This window comes from Mus musculus, chromosome 11 (genome assembly GCF_000001635.26).
Source record: "Mus musculus strain C57BL/6J chromosome 11, GRCm38.p6 C57BL/6J".
In the NCBI taxonomy this organism is placed as follows: domain Eukaryota; kingdom Metazoa; phylum Chordata; class Mammalia; order Rodentia; family Muridae; genus Mus; species Mus musculus.
In genome coordinates this window covers 114,401,444-114,420,528 of record NC_000077.6, presented here as the reverse complement: position 1 = coordinate 114,420,528, position 19,085 = coordinate 114,401,444, and the positions used below count along the sequence as shown (strand labels likewise).

General features: G+C 45.9%; 1 long non-coding RNA gene across 1 annotated transcript in view; it reads left to right on the top strand.

The window, feature by feature from the left end:
- 4932435O22Rik (RIKEN cDNA 4932435O22 gene) overlaps positions 1 to 7,124 on the top strand; it is a 35,456-nt gene extending 28,332 nt beyond the window's left edge. Inside the window, exon 3 of the long non-coding RNA NR_027643.2 lies at positions 4,179 to 7,124. This is a non-coding gene — a long non-coding RNA (RIKEN cDNA 4932435O22 gene). The remainder of the gene's footprint in view (positions 1 to 4,178) is intronic.
- Positions 7,125 to 19,085: the final 11,961 nt, after the last annotated feature.

Sequence of the window (19,085 nt, the reverse complement as noted above, 5' to 3'; positions counted from 1 at the left end):
ATGTACAAGGCTCAGGAAGTAAGTGGCTCACAGGTATCAGGAAGTTCCTGGATCTTACAGGACTCACAAAGAGGATATGCAAGTGGTAACAGCTGCCAAGGAGATTCTCCAGGCAGATGTGCTGCCTCTATCCGGGAGCTCCAGGGATACAGCTTGTCTGAATTACTGGGACAGGCTTTTCAATGATGCAGTTGACTTAACCCCCTATTCAATGCTTCTTTCTGTCCATGACACCAAGAAAATCATCAGTTTGCTGAGTTGGACCCGAGTAGAACTGTTGCTTTGGTCTGCTGTTGGTGTTCTGTCTGGGGTTAGTAGGTGTTTTATTCATGTCTCCTCAAAGGAAGCCATGCCGCTCACCACCTCTGTGTCGTCTCTAGGCAGCAGAGATGAGAGCTTCTCCCTTTGAGGCCAGGTATCCCATGTTGACATTCCTGCGTATAAATTATGCATCTCAGCTATTCCTAATTGCTATGACAAAATACTTGCACAAAAGCAACTTCAAGAAGGGTTTGTTTCGGTCCACAGTTCAAGGGTTCAGCCAGTCCACCGTGGGCGGGGAAATCATGGCAGCTTAAACTTGAGTTGGTGATAATATTGCATCTGCAACCAGAAAAAAGAATGATTGCTTGTGCTCAGGTTACTTTCCCCATTCTGTGCTGTCAAGGACCCCAGCCTAGGGAATAGTGCCACCAACCATTAGGAGTGGGGTTTGCCACCTCAATGAACCTAGTCAAGGTGATTTTTCACAGGCACAGCCGGAGGCTAATCTAATTTAGATAACCCCTCATTAAGTGTGGCCACTTGTCTCTGAGGTGATTTTAGATCTTGATAAATTGACGATCAATACTAACCATCACAGTGGGTGAATTGCATATATTCACTCCCCATTGGTCCATGAAGATGCATCCCAAGACCCCAAGTAGAAGCTGAAATAGCAGCTACTACTGCACCCTACATAAACCATGGCTAACCCCATACAATTTTGTGTCACAGATGATTTCAGGAAAACACACTGCGAGATGATTGCATTGTGCCTTCCCAGCACCTCCATTATCTTGATCTGCCACTAGAAGTGGCCTCGTCGTAACTGAGAAGTCACAGACATAAAACATGGAAGGCTCTGAATGATGTAGCCTACCACGCCCCTTTACAGGATCCTTAAAAGGCAGAAGTAGGGGTGTACGTTAGGATGATGATGACTAACGCATGGGTGGGAGAGCTCATCGGATCCTGCTCTTCGGGAGGATCAGAGTCCGGTTCTCAATACCCTTGCCAGGTGATTCAGTGTCCTGTAACTTCATCGCCAGTGAATCTGATGCCCTCTTCTGGCCTCCTTGGGTACTGCACTCTCATGGTATACCCATTGGAAATACAATGAGCACAAAAATTAGTAACAGAATTATTTGTTATGGCTATATACAACAAGTAGCTAAACACACACACACACACACACACACACACACACTATACACATATGTGTATACACAAATATAAATATATTTGAAAAGTGTATTTATTTTGATTTTACGAGTGCTCGCTTGCATACGTGTCCACTCTTGTCTGTGGTGCCTCCAGAAGCCAGAAGAGGGATTTGGATCCTCCTGGAACTGGAGTTGCAGATTGTTCTGAGCCACCATATGGGTGCTGGGAATTGAAACTGGCTTCTCTGCAAGAACAAGTGTTCTTAATGACTGAGCCAGACCCCACAGTATAGCTTTTATCGGAAGCATAGTGTTTATTTATAGCAACATCACTTCACCCATGGGAATAAAGTCTCTTTCTGCTATGTAACCATGGCTGTGACATCACTAAGTAGAACTTGTTCAGCTCTATTACCATGTCATGGGACTGTCACTGTTTATGTGCACCGTCGTCAGTCAAACATCATGACGTGCATCTGTATCGCACATCCCAGTTCTGTACCTTCTCTATTTTAACCAAGTCCTGTCCCAAGCTGTGGTCATAACTTTTTAAGTCTCGGCATACAGCATTCAAACTAGCATTCGTTTCTTTTTCTTCCTTTGTTAGTATCGTACGTTTGTTCAGCCCAGAAACCTCAGTGTGTGATGTCTTTCTTGAGTCAGGAACTTCCATTGTTTTAGTTGAGGGAGGTACCTCTTTATGCCTCCTAATGTATCCCAAAGGACAGCATCACTGATCAGGTGTTAAACGTGGACACATACATGGCAGTACTGAGACGGTGCATCTGGTAGCCTAGAGGCTCCTTAGTGAATCATGGGTGGGTAGATTCGCTATGGACACAGTGAAAAGTTATGATTCTTATCCAGGGCAGGATAGAATTGGAAATGGAAGTCCAGAAATCTATATGAGATTCTCATAAGTTCCTGGCACATCTTAGATATGTGTGTTCAGGGGAGAAAAATAACCCAGCATGTCCCAGGAGAATGGAGCAACATCTAGAAGATGAAGGAAGTGAGTGAAGGCTTTGGCTGCTGCGATTGAAAGGGGAGCCGGATTTTCGGAGATGAGACAGTCGATTTAATTATCTGATGGGAGAAACAGATGAAAGAACAAAGCAGGCTTCAGAGTCTCCGCAATCTATCATCAAAATGTCTGGTATCCAGTCAAAAACCACCAGGCAGCTGAAAAAGCAGAAATGGTTGCTTATAGTCAAGAGATGGTGTGTGTGTGTGTGTGTGTGTGTGTGTGTGTGTGTGTGTGTGTATGTGAATCAATAGAAACCAACTCCAGTGATCTGGGTGTTGTAACTGATAATTAAGGGACTCAGCATCCTTATAAGAGTGTTGTACATTTTTTGGGGGGTGGGAAATTGTATGCAAACAGGAAATGTAAGCAAAGTAGGGAATCCTGTTAAAGAAGCAGAGACTTTTAAGGAGGGGAGCATGGGGCTAGGAAGACGGGTCAGTGGATAAGAGCACTCTCTACACAAGCGTGAAGATCTGAGCTTGAATCCCAGAACCTCATGAAAGGTTGGGTGAGGTAGCACGCATCTGTAATCTTAGGTGTCTGTCTTAGTTAGGGTTTCTATTGCTATGGAGAGACACCATGACCATGGCAACTTTTATAAAGCAAGACATCTCGTTGGAGCTGGCTAACAGTTCAGAGGTTTAGTCCATTATTATCATGGTAGGGAGCATGGTGGCCTTCTGGCAGACATGGTGTTGGGGAGGGAATGGATCCACAGGCAGCACACATACACACACATACACACACACACACACACACACACACACACACACACACACAGAGAGAGAGAGAGAGAGAGAGAGAGAGAGAGAGAGAGAGAGAGAGAGAGACCAACAAGGGTGAGGCTCACCGGCCAGCCAGCCTGGGATATGAAAAGTTGAGCACAAGCTGTCTCAGAGAAGGTGGAAAGTGAGGATTGGCACGTGAGGTTGTCCTCTGACCTTGACGTGCACACTGGCAGGGGCATAGCCATACTCACATGTATGGATGCTCCTACACATATATGCACATGCATTATACACACATGTGCACATCTATACCATACCCACACAAAAACAACCCCTTTTACAGGAATGGTGAGACAGATGAGGGACTTTCCTGTGGGGGTTTGACTTAGACTCATACACGTGTCTCCAGAAAGGTGGCTGTTTGGGGGAAGATTAGGGTGTGACCTTGCTGGAGAAAGTCTGTCCGTGGAGGTGGGTTCTGAGTTTTCAAGAGACTCATGTCTTCTGTTTGTGGATGCTGATGTGAGTCTCTGTGCTCCTGCTGCCGTACCTTTGCTCTGCCCTCGTGGACTCTAATCCTCCGAAACGGTGAGCCCAATTAAAAATCCGGTCTCTTTTAAGTTGCCTTGCTTATGGTTTTCACAGCAACAGGGAAGTAACTAAGCCACTTCCTTTCTCTGAAGCACTGAGCAGGTATTAGCTATGGAAGACACTGCTAAACTCATTATTGGTGTTAATGAGTTACGCTTTTTAGTGAAAGCAAGCTTTCTGCTCATTTTCAGACAGATAAGCAAAGATGCTGGGGGACTGGGGCGATCTGACTCCTTAATTGGCAGCTACTAGGCTCTCTTCCTGCCTGGGCTTCTTCCTTGAGCTGAAGGACTTGTCAGGCAGCCAGCCAGCTGAACTATCCTTATGCCAGGACTGTCCTTCCAAATGCTCCACAGATACTCAAGAGAATCAGAGAACAATTGCAGCTAATTACTCTTACTCCTTTAGGTGAAGCCTCAGTCACGATCACTTCCTGCAGTGTGCATCGGACACTTCGGTAATGCAAGCCACAGTGAACTCTGCGTGACCCTGCAGTCATTTCCTCTTAGACCTGAGTGGAAGGCGTTTCTTTCAGTGGCTTAGGAGGACTGCTGTGGCTGATACTGAAGACACAGTGCTGTGATTGGTGCAAATCCAAACCCTCATTTGCATACAATGTTTTCTGTCATTGGTGCAGACTAACCATTTCTGGCTATGTAAACACATCATTTGGCTCACTTAAGATGGATACCAACTCCTCCTAACCATCCCCCAATCCCATGGTGCCTCTCCCAGTTTGTGACATGAAGGCCAGTGAGAACTCTGGGATGGTCTTTTCCTGCCTACTTTTAGTTGTGTGACTGATCTGATAATGAAGAATGGTGCAGTGGCACCAGCAGAGTGACAGTGATGGCAAACACAGTGTAACCATAGCCTAGGTGATAGCTGAGTAGCCTAGGTGGCAAGGCCTGGATGATTGACAAGTAAAGAAGCACCAGAGAAACCATTGTTGGAGAGTGACTGGGGTTGGACCAAGGATGGTGGCAGAAATAGAGAAGATGAAGAGCTGAGGCTGGAGGAAGATAGAAGGCTCTAGAGAGCCCAAGAAGAGAATGTGCAGGCCTGGGTTGCTTCAAGATCCCTGTGTGCTGCCAAGCTTTTAGGGGCAAGGATCTTGGGCTTCCCAGGCTTGGAGGATTTCATAATAGTTTGATGTCAGGTGCTGGGGAATCCTGATGTGTGGGTGGGCTTGGAAGATGCAATACCAACTGATGCCAAGGACAAAGGAATCTTGACTTCCTGCACCTACACAAGAGCGGGAACACTTGTTTAGTGATAGTTAACGGTCTTGTTATCCCAAGCCTACAACAAGAACTTTAACACTAGAGGCCGTCACCCATTCCTGATCCTGACTGCCTACTGTTGCCCACTGTGGTTAAATACCAGGAATGTAAAAGTTTTGCCAACATCAGCACTTGACGGTCTTCTCCTTGCTAACCCACAGTTTCTATCTAAATAGAACAAAAGGACCCTTGCCACCTGATTATGAATGAGAATATTCTCTCTCTGCACTGTGTTTCCAGCACTATAGTCACTGGTAGCACATGGTTGTTGAGCACTAGAAATGAACCACAAGTTAATTTTATCTCATCTGAGTGAGTTAAAATTCATAGAACATGATTATTGTATTAGGTGGTGTGGTTTGACATTGGAACTGTACATAACCCAAATGAAGAAATGAAAGCAATTCCTTGAATTGCTTGCTGATAGATTGGAGCCAGAAGAAGAAAAGACAGTTAATTTGAAGATAGCTCAATATAAATTATACACCAAGAGGAATAGAGAAAAGATAATGAAAATTGAACACAGCCTCCTAAGTCAGCAGGATAAAATCAAGCCAAGGCAGAGAACATCTTGGAGGGTTCTAGATGGAGAAGAGAGGGATAGACATAGAGAGATCCACATGTGGTTCCATCACAATCAAAGAGGCAAAGGTCCAAAAAATAGAGAGAAACTTCATCAGTATTCAGAGTTCCCATCTGGGAAGAAGGGGGCTGGAAGACATTGAAACAAAGTTTCATGAAGTATTGAAAAGAAAAGTCAGTGTCTGCCACCCAGAATTCTATACCCAGTTAAACTATTCCTCAAAAAATAAATGGAGAGGCTGGAGAGATGCCTTAGCTCGTAAGAGTGTTTGCTGTTCTTGCAGAGTGCATTTGGATCCCAGTAGCCACACTGGGTCCCTCACAGCTGCCTATAACTCCAGCTCTGTCTTTTGGACTCTGAGAAATTGCACTTAGATGCACATACCCAGACACAGACACATACATCAGATAACTGAAAGATATTTAAGAATATTTAAAAGCAAGTAACTACAAAATATTGATCTTCTTGTGATGTTATAACAAAATACAATAGATTGTGTAGGTCAAGAAACAGGTTTATTTTTCATTGATCTGGAATCTGGAAGTCTAAGGTCAGGGTGCTGGAATGGTTGTGTTCTAGTGAGGGCTTGTTCCCTGGCTTGTGGGTGGGCTGCCTTTTCAATTCTCCTTCTCTAGACTTTTCCTTCTTTTGTGCTTTGTGCTCATGTGTAGGTGTGGTGGGGAGAGAGTCCCTCTTCTGTAGCCATACCTCTTGTTAGATTAGGATCTTTCTTAACCTTCATTCCCTCTTCAAAGCCCTGTGTCCAAGTTCAGTCACATGACATCTGGGTTTAGGGTTTAAGCTCTGATGGCTTATGGCACATCCATATTAGGAACTAAATATCAGTAAGGCCTTTTATTAGTGAGGGGTTCTGTTGTGTTATTTTTGTTTGTTTGTTTTTACTATGACAAGAGAGCTCACAAAAAGCATCTTAAAGGAGGAAGGGTTTATTTTGACTTGCAGATCCTTTGGATACAGTCCATCACAGTGGGGGAGGGGGGAAGCATGTGACAGCAGCATGATGTGGCTGTGGTCACATGCATCCCCAGTTCAGAAGCAGAGAGAGTGAAGGAAGTGGGGCTGGACTAGCTCCCGCCCCACTGGGCAAGGCCCATGGCCTCCCGTGAGGCTCTGCACAACCTTCTAAAACAGCTGCTCTGGGACCAAGAGTTCAAACCCAAGGACCTACAGAGGGCATTTCATAAGCTACAACAGCTCCTGTAAATAAACCTTTGAATGCACTTTGAGAGAAATGCAGATTCGGTAATATTCTTTGCTGTGTATTTTATGATTCTGGTAATTATTATTTCATAAATAAGTAAGTGAGGAGCTAAATCATGTTCAAGGATTGCATGACTCCAAAATTACAAAGATATAAATGACCCTTTCACCATAGTTTCAATTCAGTCCTAATCAAAATTCTCTTAGACTTAAAAAAAGAAAGAAAGAAAGAAGAGAAAAGAAAAGAAAAGAAAAGAAAAGAAAAGGAAAGAAAAGAAAAGAAAAGAAGAGAAAAGAAAAGAAGAAATTGGGGCCACTGAGGTGGCTCAGTGGATAGAGGTATCAGTTGCGAAGCCTGATGTTCTCAGTTTAATTCCCGGAACCCCACATGGTGAGGAAAATAATTGACTCTACACATGTACCATGATTTATGTGCTGTGCACATGTGTGTCTGTGCATGCACACACACACACACACACACACACACACACACACACACACACACAGACACTCAAATAAATATAATAAAAACATTTAAAATAATTTTAAAGATGATTTTTTTAAAAAATTTGGGAAATATGCTTCTCAGATCTGTATGGAGCCAGACATGACTGGGTTCTAGTGAGAGTCTGCTTTTTGGCTTATAGGTGACTACCTACACTTTTATAATCTCTCTCAGGAAGTTGAGGCAGTAGGACTGGCAGGTGAAGACAAGCCTAGGCTCTGTGTCTTAAAAAGCAAAAACAATTAAGTGTGGAAAACCAAAGTGCTTGTGGTTACAGTGACCAACCAATCCAGGGAGAATCTGAAAAGATGAGCTTCCTAACCTTAGGACTCGCCATGATGTCACTGTGCCTAACCTCAGGACTCGCCATGATGTCACTGTGCCTAACCTTAGGACTCGCCATGATGTCACTGTGCCTAACCTCAGGACTCACTGTGATGTCACTGTACCTAACCTCAGGACTCGCCATGATGTCACTGTGCCTAACCTTAGGACTCGCCGTGATGTCACTGTGCCTAACCTTAGGACTCACTGTGATGTCACTGTACCTAACCTCAGGACTCGCCATGATGTCACTGTGCCTAACCTTAGGACTCGACATGATGTCACTGTGCCTAACCTCAGGACTCACTGTGATGTCACTGTACCTAACCTCAGGACTCGCCATGATGTCACTGTGCCTAACCTTAGGACTCGCCGTGATGTCACTGTGCCTAACCTTAGGACTCACTGTGATGTCACTGTGCCTAACCTCAGGACTCACTGTGATGTCACTGTACCTAACCTCAGGACTCGCCATGATGTCACTGTGCCTAACCTTAGGACTCACTGTGATGTCACTGTGCCTAACCTCAGGACTCGCCATGATGTCACTGTGCCTAACCTCAGGACTCACTGTGAGGTCACTGTGCCTAACCTCAGGACTTGCCATGATGTCACTGTGCCTAACCTCAGGACTCACTGTGAGGTCACTGTGCCTAACCTCAGGACTTGCCATGATGTCACTGTGCCTAACCCCAGGACTCACTGTGATGTCACTGTACCTAACCTTAGGACTTGCCATGATGTCACTGTACCTCATCTTAGGACTTGCCATCCAGTAACGTCACTGAAGCAGTGAGGCGTCACCATCATAGCGGACTAATTGTTCTCTGAGACAGAACAGTGAGGCCCAAAATAGATCCACATTTCTACCATATCAGGTTTTGACAATATCACCAAAACATTTGAACAAGAAAAGGAAAAATCTTAACAAATGATGTTGGAACCAGCGATGTCCACATGGGAATGGAGCAGGAGCTGCGCTGCCTGCCCCACACAGCACGTGGAAATTAATATGGGATACACGGTGGACTCAGGCACTAAAAACTAACGTTAAAAAGCTTTTAGGGAAATAAAAGAAAGAGGCTTTGCAATTTAAGGAGAGTGAGGATTTTCCTAGACAGGAACCAAAAAAGTAATAACTGTAAAATAAAACAATTATAAATTAGACTTCAAAATTAAAAACACATCCAACAATATGATTAGGAGAATGAAGTAGCAAACCACGAACTGGGAGGAAATTGGAGCAGAATGCCTGTCTGATGGGGGACTTGCGTTTGGAATGTGCAGTGGTTGTCTACGACATGATAATGAGACTGAGAATGTAGGGAGAAAACAGATTCTAAGACACATCATACAAAGAGAGATTTTGTGAATGGCCAGTATATACATGCAAATCCACACTTTATAGTTATTGGATAAATGTAAATGTCTTAGTTAGGGTTTTACTGCTGTGAACAGACACCATGACCAAGGCAACTCTTATAAGGATAACATTTAATTGGGGCTGACTTACAGGTTCAGAAGTTCAGTCCATTATCATCAAGACAGGAACATGGCAGTACCCAGGCAGGCATGATACAGGAGGAGCTGAGAATTCTACATCTTCATCTGAAGCTGCTAGCAGAATACTAGCTTCCAGGCAGCTAGAGCTAGGGTATCAAAGCCCACCAAAGAGTGACACACCTTGATGGAGTCATCAAGACCACACCTTCTAATAGTGCCACTCCCTGGCCTGAACATATACAAACCATTCTGCTAACCAGTGTCAATTGTCCAAGTAGTCCCTTGTATTTTTCACTCTAAAGCCAGAGCCACATGGCAGAAGCTGCTGAGTTCTGCTGCTTGCAGGAGCTGGAACATGCCCCACCCCTTGTTCTATTACATTATCACTAGCTAGTTTTCCAACTCATTCACTGCCTAAGCTTGGCTCTCCTGGATCTTGATTTGTAGATTGACCTTGAACTCAGAGATCTGAATGCCTGTCTCCTGGGATGAAAGCCATGTACCACCATGCCTGGATCTAAATTTAGCTGGGTGGGATCTTGCCCCAAAGTCCCACTCCCTTTTTCTGTTATCTCCTAGAACACAAGATTTGGCTCCATTTCACTTCCTGGTGCCCCTTTAATCCTTGAACCACATACTTTATATTTTTCCTTCCTAAGCTTGCTATGCTTGTTCAAATGCTCTTCATGAGACTTAACCAAAAACAAAGTCTCTGCTGGGCTTTTTGAGACCTCCTTTGTCAATGCAATTATTATAAATCTCTTTACCTTAGCCTCAGGTAGACTCTTCAGACAAGGGCAAAAAGCAGTCATACTCTTTACCAAAATACCACAAAAACAGTCTCTACACCACATACTGAAATTCCTCTCCTCTGAAACATCTGGGGCCAGGTCAGCATAGTTCAAATCACAGCAGCAAAGTCTTCCATATTCCTACTAGGATGGCTCATTAAGCCCCACTTAAACATTCCATGGCTTTTCAAATCCAAAGTCCCAAAATCCACGTTCTTTCAAACAAAAGCATGGTCAAGCCTACCACAGCAATACCCCAGACCCTGGTACTAACTTCTGTCTTAGTTAGGGTTTTACTGTTGTGAACAGACACCATGACCAAGGCAACTCTTATAAGGACAACATTTAATTGGGGCTGACTTACAGGTTCAGAGGTTCAGACTACTATCATCAAGACAGGAGCATGGCAGCACCCAAGCAGGCATAGTTCAGGAGGAGCTGAGAGTTCTACATCTTCATCTGAAGGCTGCTAGCAGAATACTAGCTTCCAAGCAGCTAGAGCTAGGGTATTAAAGCCCACAAACAGTGACACACCTACCCCAACAAGGCCACACTTTCTAATAGTGGCACTCCCTGGGCTGAGCATATATAAGCCATCACAGTAAATTAGAATTCATAATGCAATACCACACAGCCATAGCCACTAGAAGGGCTAAGATGGAAAAACTGGTAATGCCACATGTTGGCAAAGATATGGAGCAAACCAAAGAAGCATGCATTACTCCTGTGAGCATAAAATGTTACAGTCAATTTCTAAATTTTTTTATTCTTTTTATTCACATGTATATGTGTGAGTTTGCATGATCGCTTGTCTGTGGGTGTATGTGCACATAAGTATGTGGAGGCCTGAAGCTGATGTTAGGTGTCTTCTTTGATGGCTTGTTACTTTAGTTGTTGAGGCAGAATCTCTGGCTGAACTCAGAACTGACCAATTCTGCCTAGTTTAGCTAGCCAGCCTGCCCTGGGATCTACTATCTTTGCTTTCTGACTTTATAGGCAGCTGGCATATCTATCCAGCTTTTATGTGACTACTGGAGATTTGAACTTCGCCATAGAGGAATTTTAATCCAGCAATATGGCTGCTCTGGCAAGGGACCACATCCAAAGATATGATCCATCTCTGTAGACATGCCCTGAATTATAGTATGATCTAGCTGGAATACAGACACACCCTTAGCCCACACCTTTAGTTCCTAACCATGGAGATAAGGTTAGTTTGTAGAAGGAAGCAGTCATGTTTGAAAATGATGTCTAACTGAGGGGCAGACAAAGTAAAGAATCAGAGAAAGATTTGATAAAATGAGTTAGAGATAGAAAGCATACAACACATGTGAGAACAGCAGAGGAAGAGCGGCTACTTAAGAACAGGGAGAGAGGAAAAAAGATGGTGGGGTGTGTGTGTGTGTGTGTGTGTGTGTGTGTGTGTGTGTGTGTGTAGCGATTTTACCTGGGCAATTTTTACAGAGACAGGTTACAGAGAGAACAAGCTAGACACAGGTGAAGACAGAATGAGCCAGAGAATGAGAAGGAGCCAGAAGATTAGAACAGATTGCTGCCGTTAGTATGAGGCCAGGCAGAGCAATTCAGTCAGAAGCCGAGAGAAGCGGGATTGAATCAGTCAGCTTGGAAGATTAGATTGTAGGGAGGCTGGAAGCTTCCAGGCCTAGGCCTAGGGATAGTTAGAGCAGAGAAGGAAATGCTCTGGGCTCAGCCCAAGCCATGTGTGTGCACAGCCTGGCTCTCATCTCATCACTTCATCGGAGGAAATAAAAGTGACATTTACACTCTTGTCTTCATGTTTGTGTGTCAGATACCTTATCCACAGAGCATCTGCCCTAGCCCAATTTCTAAAAACATTGTCACCATGTCTCCGAAAGTTATTTGTATGCTTATCATTTGTTTCAGTGAGCACATCACTAGGTGGTTTTAAAGAGTAATAAAAACAAAATTTTGTGTACGATTATTCACTGCTGTTCTGGTCATACTCGCCTGAACTGTAAAGAAAACACATGTCCATAAACAGAAGGGTAGACACAGAAGTGCATTAGGTAGAATTATCTAGAGGAAAATGACAGACAGAATGCGTGTATATTCTAATTAGAGGGCTGGAGAGAAGGCTCAGAGGCTAAGAGCTCATGCTGCTCTTGCAGAGGACCTACGCTCAGTTCCCAACATCTGGGTCAGCAAGCTCCTAACCACGTGTGGCTCCAGCTGCAGAGAATCTGATGCTTCTGGCTTCCATAGGCATCTCCACTCACTTGCATATACCTATTCATAGTCATATGCATAATTAAATAAAAGATTTATAGGAACTGGGTAGTCTACCAGTGGCCAGCCCCATGCTGGAGAGGTTGAGAACCCAATAGGGTCTATCCTACAAGGACAGATGCGCCAGGTATCCCAACCTGGTACCAAAGGCCTGGAGGTCGGAGGGGTTCCCGGGAAGGCAGCACCATTGACTTAAAGTTGGAAGTACAAAGAAGCTACATCTGGTATAAGTAGAGGCTAGCACCAGTAGCAACAGACAAGGTGTCCCAAAAAGAGGCAAAGGCCGGCAGGCGTGCAGTGTTTTAAGTTGGAGCTCTTTATATCTGCAGTGTCCATCGGATGGTGCTGCCCACTCAGAAGGATCCTCTTCCTTCCCCAGTCCATCCTCTCTGGGAATTCCCTCACAGGCACAATCAGAGCTGTGTCTTCTAGGATATTCTACACCCTGTCAAGTCGGCAGTATCAGCCATCACACAAAGCAAAGCGTAGCCACACCGTGGAAAACTACTGAGGAATGACGAGGGGACTGGAGGCATGTGTAATGACGGATGACCTCATTGGATTACTCCAAGGTGAGCAGAAGGAATCCTGTGGTGAAAGGGTGTGTGCTGTGTGGTTCTGTTTATTAGACAATGAGTAGAAATGAGCCTGTCATGTATAACAGACTCATTTTTAACAGAATATATAACACATAACACATACACATATATAACTCAAATATAATATATATACATGTATAACTCATATAATATATACACACATATATAACTCATATATAATATATAACACACACTAAATATAACTCACATACAAAGAGTAAGGGTTACCTATTGTAAGGAGGTGCTTTTCTGGGAAGCGACACTGCAGACAGTGGAGATACGCTATATTGTAATAAAGGCTTGGTTGATATGAACCTATTTATCTGTCAAAACGGGAGCATGAAGATTTGTGGACCCCAGTGCCCAATACACTTTGTCTAAAGCTACAAAGAAATGAAGTGCAAGGGTGTCCACCGGGAGGAAGAATGATGTAACTGTGGGGGGTCACATGACAAGTACACAGTGGGGGGGTTATCATGCTCTCTGTTGACTTGTGCACCTAAGTCATTTCTTACAATTAAAAAAAGTGGGGGGAAATTCTACATACATTGGCTCACAGCCTTGGAAACAATCAGAGAAGCATCTTGCCTGAATGAAGACCCAAAGCCACTCATGCTGGCTTTCTTCTTGCCTCCTTGGCCATTTGTATACTCCTGCAAGGACTGTAATATCCGGAGGCATCTTGCCAAGACTCGTCTGAAAATGGCACAGCCCTGGGCTTAGCTGCCACTCAGAGCTAAGATTCACAGGTACTGGGGATGTGAAGGCTATGACAGTTTTTTACAGGCGGCCTCTGACAGTTTAGAATGGTTACTTCCTCAAGGTGACCCACCTGTTTTCAGCAGAGCCCATCTCTATCCTTGATGCTGGGAGCAGTCAAGGGTGGGAGTGCAGCTGGGAGCTGGGCTGCAGAATCCAGGAGGCAGCTGCTTTCTGGTCCATGCTTCCCTGGTCTTGAGTGTGTTCCCATTGGCGTGGACTGGATAAGAAGTATGGCCTTCCATCCCCAGGATATTGCCTTAGCTGGACTCTTTTCCTACATCATTCATTCTCTCTGCTTTACTCAACAGCCACCACTGGGGATGGAAAGATTTTTATTTCCTTCCCACAAGACAGTAACCCCCACCAGGTCACCCCAGGAGTCCCTCAACGGGGCAGAGGAAGGGCACAGTGTGATGTAGCAGTGTAGCAATGCCTTCTTCACGCTGCAGGCTTCTTTATGAAATTCAAATATATGCACAGAGACCAAGAGTGCCCTGCAAACTCTTTCAGGGTAAAAACCAACCCTGCATCCTAAGTAAAGAATGACAGGAGAGACTTGAGATGCTGCCAAGAGATATTCTGCCTGTAACCCAGTGAACTCCATCCAGTATGGGCTTAAGTGACGCTGGGAGATCATCCCAGTCTTTCAAGTCTTTGGCTGCCTTGGCTCAAATCTTTCTGTAGCTCGGTCCCACCTCCGTCTGTACTTCAGCAGCATGCTTTCTGTCCTGCCTGCATGTCAGCCTGCACTAAGATGAGAGTAAGGTTTTTCAACACAGGATGACCTCACCCCTTGGGAATGGGCTTAATTTTGTGTTCTCCTCCTCTTCCTCCTCCTCCTCCTCCTCCTCCTCCTCCTCCTCCTCCTCCTCCTCCTCCCTGTTTTCCCTGAGAAAATAAATACAAAAACAAAACATATAGAAGCAACTTTCAAGTACATGCGCAAATTATCAAAGTGACTCCCAATGGCTTATCGCCGTACCCATAGATCAGAGCATCTCTCAGCTGCCAGTAGAGTAACTTTTTGCACTGGATGGCACCCCCCCTTCCCCCAAATGGGCCGGTGTGCAGAGAACTGTGGAGTGCTCAGAGCTAAAGGAGACATTCATATCTTACCCCTTCCCCCAAGACTCGGGTATCTTTATGGAAGAAGTGGAAAGATTTTAAGAGCCAGAGGTGGCTGGTAACATGGAGGACACAACAGTACAGATGCACACGTGGACTCACAGAGACTGTGGCAGCATGCACAGGACCTGTACAAGCTGAAGCCAGACCAAAAAAATTTACCATCATAGGGTGGGGCTGGGGGAGGGGGTGGGGGGGGTAGATACAGAATCTGCACTAGCTGAGGAGCCGTTGGTATTTGACAGCTGCTGGGAGAGGGAGGGTCAGTTTCCCTTGATGATGATGATGAGGAGGAGGAGGAGGAAGAGAATGATGAAGGGGATGATAAAGAAGGAGATGAAGAGAAGGAGGAAGAGAAAGAAAAGGAGAAGAGGAGGAGGAAGAAGAAGAGGAGGTGGAAGAGGAGGGGAAAAGGAGGAGGAGGGGAGGAGGAAAAGAAAGAGGAGGAGGAAGAGGAGGGAGAAGAGGGGAAGAGGAGGGGATGAGGAGGAGGGGTAAGAGACAAATAAGAAATCTCAAGTTGGGTGGGATGGGAAGGAGGATAGTAACTGCAGAGCTGGGGAGAGGGGGTGAATTAGAAAACAACCCACAGAACTTGCACCTGCGCATCTGATCACCACACATCTCTTCCCTACTCTGGGAATCACTTAGCATACTGTTAGCCCCGGAGATATTTTCTATTTTTGTCCCTTGGGGTTAGAGTGGGGTGACTCTGGAGAAAGTACAGGGAGAAAGTTGGTGGACAGACACTCTTCCCCAAGACCTCCGTGCCCTGTAGCTATTTTCATCCCAAGCTGTTCCGTGTGGAGGTTGGAGGGACACCTGCCTTCCAAGGCTTGCCCGTGAGGCTGGAGAGCCAATTTATCCTGCCTGCCACTCTGAGAAGATCCTTATCCGCATTATCAGCAAAGAGAGCAGGAAGAAGCTGGCCAGGGTGAGCAGGCCACCAAACAGACAGCCTTTTATTGTGCCAAACTCTTTCTTTAATTTCTGTGACAGAGTAATACAGAGTCTCAGGCCATGACCTTTTCTCAGGCCATTATAGGAGTCAAATTTGCTTCCATCAGGAGGCATCACCAGCCGGCTTCATCATCGCTCCACATGTAAGGTGACCCTGCACAGCGCCAGATAGAGACAGATGGGCCGGCCCCTCTGCTGCTCAGACAGCACACAGGAGCCTCAACAGATGGCAGGAAATGCTGGAATGTGGATCTGTAGCTCTCCTGGACCACACCACTCTCAGAAGGGTGGAGGAGGGCACAGGCAATGTGCCCTGGACCATCTCCTGTGGCTATTAGAGAATAGATAAGACTGGTGAATGCATAGTGAAAAGAGACTTGTCTGGACTCATGGAATCTGGAGGCTGGGATGTCCTAGATTATAGGTACCTCTAGAAGTCCTTGAACTTCGTGTTTATCTGGGAACCCTCTAGGGAAGACCAACAAGAAGATCAGCCTTTTCTGAGGTCCCAGACTCCATAAAACAGAGTGCCAAGTTTATCTAGTCAGACAGCCATGCTCCAACCATAGCACTGGTATAGCACTGCTGTGTTACTATACAAGCCTGTAGATTTCTGGAACATTCTAGAGAGTTCTGGATCTTTTTGGACAATTTCTAGTTTTCTTTTTCTCATTCCTCTGGGAACACTAATACGGGGAGGCAGATCATGGCAGTCAAGGCCATGGCTTGTCACAAACATGGTCTGCCGGGCCCACAGAGGGAACTCCTGGGGCTGCTGCAAGGTCCAAGCAGAGGTCCCAGGAAGGTCCCTAGCATGGCTGTGTGTGAATTTGTGTCTGGATAAAGGTGAATTTCTGAGTGAATGAATTCTCTGAGGTAAGTAGGTGCCTACATGTTCCTGTGTTGGTGTAAGAGTTGGTATGAATGCGTCTGTGTTTATGTGTTGGTGTGAATGTTGACTGTGTGTGTCTGCATGGCTTGAGTATCTGTGTATGCATGCCTTCTCTGTGTGTATGTCAGTGTATTTCATGCTAGTGTCTGTGAGTGTGAGTCCTTAGGTGTGTCTGTGTGAACATGCCTGAGTGATTGTGTGAGTCTTGCGTGCTGTCTTTGGTATGTGACTGTGTGTATTAGTTTCTGTGGAGGTATATGAGTGTGAGACTGTGTGTGTGTGTGTGTGATGTGTGTATGGGTACTTTTGAGTGTGAGTCCCTGGGTATAAGTGTGTGAGTGTGTGGATATGTACTGAGTGTAAGTCCTCTGTGTGTGTGTGTTGGTGTGTGAATATGTGGCATGTCTCTGTATGATATAAAGGTGAGTCTCTGTGTGTGTCTGGGTGTGTGTGATTGTGTGTTGGTCTCTAAGTCTGTGATAACAAGAATCACAGTGTGTGCACATTGTGTGAGAAGTTGGTGAGCTATATATACATACAGGCATCCGTAGGGAGTCTGGGGCATTCCCTGTGGAGTTTGAGCTGGTGTGTGAAGAAACCGCTGAGGTCGATTCAGAATTGACTTGAGGCTGGGTAGCGGTGACAGTCAGGACAGGGTGGAGAAGGACGCTAACAGCTGAAGCGTTGCTCCATGATTGAGTGGGGATCGCAAAGGAGACAGAGCTGAGAGGCCCAGGGTTCACTGGGAGGCTGGCAGGGGGCGCTGTGAGGTACAGCCGGCTGTGGCTTCAGAGGTCTTGGCTAAAGCCAAGGCACTGGGCAGCCAGGGCTCAGCCAGGGGACTTGTGGAGGCCACAGAAACCAGAGAGGGCCTCCCCTTCCGGGGCTCTGTCTCTGGAAGAAACCTATGAAGGTGGCATTGTCTTTGTCTCCCCTTCACCAGGGCTGATCCGGTGTAGTGTCATAGACTTCCTGGGCCGTTTCTTCCAGCCTTCTGGCTTGTGACTGCTTATTGCAAATGCAGTTAGGGGTTCTGGGCCGCTTTGTTCTTTTAAATAATAGCAAATGTAGCCAAGGGTGTTGTCCCTTTGCCGAGGATTTTCTCACTCAGAGCTGGGACCCCCACCTCCCAGCGGTCTCTCTGGTCGATCTGGTGTCCTAATCCTGGGTTCTGGCATCAGAGTGGTTGCCATGGGGATCTCACCATTTCGCATGTTGATGCTGGATTCAGCAAGAAATGAATGTGAAGAAAGGGGGAAGGTGAGAGGGAGGAGGGGAGGAAACAGGATTCTTAGGGTCTCTCCAGGGTCGGGGCTTGGGAGGTGGCCAGGAAGAAGTAGGGAAGGATGCCTGAGTTTCCTCAGCCAGGAGCAAAATAGTGCCAGCTGGTGACTGAAAACAAAAGCACTAGTCCTCTGTAATTCCCTGAAGTGAAAAAAAATTCAAGTTTCAAGCAGAGTTGGTTCCTGCAGGAGGACTCCTAGGGAGGACTTCTGTCTCCTCCTCCTTTCAGTCTTGTCTGTCAGTGTCCTGTTGTATCTCGCCCTGCACACACACACACACACACACGCACACGCACACGCGCGCGCACGCACGCGCGCACACACACACACACACACACACACACACACAGAGAGAGAGAGAGAGAGAGAGAGAGAGAGAGAGAGAGAGAGATATCACTCCTGACTCTCTGGGGCCTTCTCCTCCGCTCTCCCCTCCACTGGCCCTTCTCCTCTGTCTGTAAGCTCATCCCTCTGCTATCTCTGGTAAGAGCACTTTCCAGGAACCCGGTGAGGTGGCTCAGTGTGTGAGAGCACTTGCTCCACAAGCCTGAAGGCCTGAGTTCAAGTCCCCAGTTCCCACACAAAAGCTTGTCATTGCAACCATACCGAGGTGGAGATAGTAGGATCCCAGAAGCTGGTTGACTTACTAATCAAAATGGTGAGAGAGCCTGTCTCTGGTAATGAGGTGGAAGAGAGACCGTGTCTCTGGTAATGGGGTAGAAGGACACCCAGCATTTTCCTCTGGCCTCTATCCATATATGCATGTGTGCATTTGCACTCTCACAGATACACACCTGTATATACATACACGTGCATGCACATACACACCCACCCACATACACACGTGCACACACAGGCACACACATGCACACATATGCACAGACACACACATGCACACATATATGCACACACACACACATGAACACACATGCACAGACACACACACATGCACACATATGCACAGGCACACATATGAATACACATGCACAGATACACACATGCACACACATGCACACATATGCACAGGCACACACATGCACACACACGGATGCACACATGCACATACACAGACACACACATGAACGAACACACATGCACACACAGATGCACAGAAGCATGCACAAACATGTGTGTTTGTAGGAAACACTCTTCAGGGGACTTAAGGCCTTCCCTAGATCTATCATGATCTCATTATCTCTGAGTCCCACTTTCCCAA